This window comes from Quercus suber, unplaced genomic scaffold (assembly GCF_002906115.3).
Source record: "Quercus suber isolate HL8 unplaced genomic scaffold, Cork oak 2.0 scaffold_64, whole genome shotgun sequence".
Classification (NCBI taxonomy): Eukaryota; Viridiplantae; Streptophyta; class Magnoliopsida; order Fagales; family Fagaceae; genus Quercus; species Quercus suber.
The window spans coordinates 162,887-167,583 of record NW_027069529.1 but is presented as its reverse complement, the minus strand read 5'-3'; positions in this window follow the sequence as shown (position 1 = coordinate 167,583).

Below are 4,697 nucleotides of genomic sequence, written 5' to 3'. Positions count from 1 at the left end.
TCTCATCTCATTTCCCATCCAGAGTTGCCCCCCTTTTTCCCCCAAGGACATCTTAAGAAAATCTTGATTATTATAGTGCTACGGTTCTTTATGTAAGATAGGCACACAATAATTTTTAAAAACTGTTTTTACAAGTATGATTTTTATTGATTGGTGTAAAATCACTGTCATTTGGGTGTCACTTTCATGTGAATTTATCACTAATTGTTTGTTTGATTAGAATTTATTATATTAATTTAAGTCTTTTTATTATATTTTTAAGTTGTTTGAAGTGAATCTCAAAATGTTCAAAACTAGCTCGAACTGATATTTGCCATAGTTCAAAAACTAAGGTCTAGGGTTTGGATTGAAAATGCTTAACTTAATAGGAATTTTTGTAAAATGTGCAAGTTAACAATGAGTACCAGAAAATACTTAGTGACAAAGTGACTAATTAGTCACTTTAGTCACTAAGGGGCTGTTTGGATTTTGAGTTTTTATAACTCATAACTCTGTTTCCATAACTCATAACTCAAAAATGGTGGGACCCATGATTGAGAAGTCCGTTTGGATTTTCATAACTCTATTTCCAGTTTTTATTTCCATTACTCAATTCTCAAATTTTTGAGTGATGAGTTATGGAAATTGGAAACATATTTTAGGTGTTTTCAGTTTTCATAACTCTATTTTCAATGGCATTATTGTAATTACAATTACATACGGGTCCCACGGTCAAACTTTTTGCTCTCTCCAACCGACTTTATCTTCTTTTCTCTCTCTCTATTTTTTATTTTTATTTTTATTTTTTTTTTGTCTTTCACGGGTCTGGGACACACCTCTTTCTATTATCTTCTTCTTCTTTTCTTTTCTTTTCATGTTGGTTTCTGGGTTTGGTTACTTTTTTTTATTTTTATTTTTTATTCCTTTTAACTAGGTTTTTGGGGTTGGGTTTTTTTTTTTCACTAGGTTTCTGTTCCTTTTTTTTTCTTCTCAAGTTCGTCAGAGTTGTCGTTGCTGTTAATGTTATTGTTGCTGCTGTTGTCATTGTGGGTTGTAGTGGGGTTGCGACGGCGGTTTTTTTTTTTTTTTTTTTGGGGGTGGAAAAGAAATATATGGATAGCCTAATAAGTTATTGGATAGCCATTTGATTATATTGTAGATCTGGGAAAAGCATGAAAATAAGGATCATGGTGGGCTTGATTAAAATATGTGTTAACATGGATGAAGAGAAGTAGAGAAAAAAGGGGAAAACAAAGAGAAAAGCAGAGAAAAAGGAAGGGAGAGGCAGGGGAAAAAGAAAAAAAAGAGAAAAGTCAACTGACATTAGGTTAGTGTGTGGGTCTCACAAACAGTGGAAAAATATTGAGGGATGACAAGTGAGTGATGGTGCAGGGNCACTGTCATTTGGGTCTCACTTTCATGTGAATTTATCACTAATTGTTTATTTGATTAGAATTTATTATATTATTTAAGTCTTTTTATTATATTTTCAAGTTGTTTGAAGTGAATCTCAAAATGTTCAAAACTAGCTCGAACTGATATTTGCCATACTTCAAAAACTAAGGTCTAGGGTTTGGATTGAAATGCTTAACTTAATAGGAATTTTGTAAAATGTGCAAGTTAACAATGAGTACCAGAAATACTTAGTGACAAAGTGACTAATTAGTCACTTTAGTCACTAAGGGGTGTTTGGATTTTGAGTTTTTATAACTCATAACTCTGTTTCCATAACTCATAACTCAAAAATAGTGGGATCCATGGTTGAGAAGTCCGTTTGGATTTTCATAACTCTATTTCCAGTTTTTATTTCCATTACTCAATTCTCTAATTTTTGAGTGATGAGTTATGGAAATTGAAAACATATTTTAGGTGTTTTAAGTTTTCATAACTCTATTTTCAATGGCATTATTGTAATTACAATTACATACGGGTCCCACAGTCAAACTTTTTGCTCTCTCCAACTGACTTTATCTTCTTTTCTCTTTCTCTTTTTTTTTTTTTTTTTAGTCTTTCACGGGTCTGGCACACCTCTTTCTATTATCTTCTTCTTCTTTTCTTTTCTTTTCATGTTGGTTTCTAGGTTTGGTTACTTTTTTATTTTTTTATTCCTTTTAACTAGGTTTTTGGGCTTGGTTCGGTTTTTTTTTTTTTTTTTCACTAGGTTTCCATTCCTTTTTTTTTCTTCTCAAGTTCGTCAAAGTTGTTGTCGTTGTTGATGTTATTGTTGCTGCTGTTGTCATTGTGGGTTGTAGTGGCGGTTGCGACGGCGGTTTTTTTTTTTTTTTTTTTGGGGTGGAAAAGAAAAATATTGGATAGCCTAATAAGTTACTGGATAGCCATTTGATTATATTGTAGATCTGGGAAAAGCATGAAAATAAGGATCATGGTGGGCTTGATTAAAATATGTGTTAACATGGATGAAGAGAAAGTAGAGAAAAATAGGGGAAAACAAAGAGAAAAGCAGAGAAAACGAAAGGGAGAGGCAGGGGAAAAAGAAAAAAAAGAGAAAAAGTCAACTGACATTAGGTTAGTGTGTGGGTCTCACAAACAGTGGAAAAATATTGAGGGATGACAAGTGAGTGATGGTGCCAAACAGGGTGGGGTGTAAGGAGTTGGGTATTTAAGTGATGAGCGATGAGTTATGAGTAACGGAAATTGAGTGAGGAGTAATGAGTGATGAAAAAAAAAAAAAAAAATTCCAAACAAGGCCTAAGTATTTCTGGTACTCATTGTTAACTTGCACATTCTACAAAAATTCCTATTAAGTTAAGCATTTTCAATCCGAACCCTAGACCTAGTTTTTGAAGTATGGCAAATATCAATTCAAGCTAGTTTTGAACATTTTGAGATTCACTTCGAGCAACTTGAAAATATAATAAAAAGACTCAAATTAATATAATAAATTATAATAAACAAACAGTTAGTGATAAATTCACGTGAAAGTGAGACCCAAATGACAGTGATTTTACACCAATCACTAAAAATCATACTTGTAAAAACAACACAAAAAAGTTATCGCGTGCCTATCTTACATAAAGAACCGTAGCACTATAATAATCAAGATTTTCTTAAGATGTCCTTGGGGGGAAAAAGGGGGGCAACTCTGGATGGGAAATGAGATGAGACCATAGCATGCAAACAACACAAAAGAAAGAAAAGAAAATATCAGTTCATACACAAGCACATTGTGCTTTTTTGATAATCAACTAAGCACACTCTGCTAAGTCCACAGGGTTGGTGTAATTTTACTACAACAGATACAACATGAGTTACGGGAATCATAATCCACCAAATTACTTGGGTTACAGATATTTGCAAAATACAACAAAAGGACCATAGCATCTAAAGTGTACTTCTCAAAAAAAAAAAAAAAAAAAAAATCCTCCCAGTAATTATCATAAGAGAAGATCAGAGTCCATATATAACTCATCTATGACCAATTCAAAATCTCATGGTTGATATGTCAATCTATATCTTGCTAGCTAGTGCAGTATTCTAACAGATCTCAATCCATCCCTGTCCATTGAGACGTTTGAAATCCAAGTGCACTTGAATAAAAGCATGGACGAATCATCCGCCAACATTTGACTAAATTTTTGGGTCTCTTAATGTATTAAATCTCTTCCATATGTTTATATATATATATATATAACTTTTTGTAAGATTTTTTTTAAAACTCTTTATATCTAGTCCAATAAAAGATACAGAAAGTTCAAAAGCACGCGGTTGATTTGTCAACCTATCTTGATTGTGGGGTAAGATATTCTAACAGATCTAAATCCATCCTTGCCCATTCTAGGTACACAACATTATTATCATTGTTGACATATCTATCAATAGTGAACTCAAATAAAAGTGAAATTTAAGTAAGAGTAATTTTGTGTTAATTACAAAAAATTATGTCCATATTCCTAATTAGGTTCACAACATTATTCACCATTGTTAACATGCTTTGTTGTTATTGGTACATAATGAAAGTTCATGGCAAGATGGAAATGAGCCATGTGAAAGTGATATGCTAATACATTTGCCAAGTTAGAAATAATTTAATTAAAGATTAAGTCAAGGGCTTTGTAGTTGAATTGACATCTTCTAATGCACAAAGTGCTTGAGGGTTTAGAGAGAAAGGGTTTAAATTGCGAGGTTAGCAGCATAGAGTAATTATCTCTCAAAAAGAAAATTAAAGATTAAAGCCAAAGAAATGATAGATCATATTAATCTATTGGAAGTTTCAAGCCGTCACGAGGAAAGAGAGGCAATAAGTACTTCGAGTGGTTAATTCAGAATTGGAATCCAGTGCAATTGCACCATGCAATTACCCCATTTCGTTTACAATTTTTTTTTTTTTTTTTTTTACATTTTTAATTTTTTTTTCTTATTTATTTAATGGTTGAGATTAAAAATTATTTTGTCTAACTTTCAATCTTAATCATCCATTGTTATTACATCAGGTGCAATACTTATCTCAATCCGTTAATTCAAACAATAATCATAATATAAAATATGAAGGCACATGGCAGACAGTCAAGGGTAAGGTAATGAGGTAATGGTCACCACGAACAGGTGAAAAGAGGCAATGAAGCCTCACTATTCGCAGCATATATGACAACGAAGATGCAATCAAGAAATGACACTAAGCATAGGGAACAAGCATGCATAAGACCAGTCAAAACCTCAAGAATAGATATAGGATTTACTCTGCAAGAAAGGACACACAC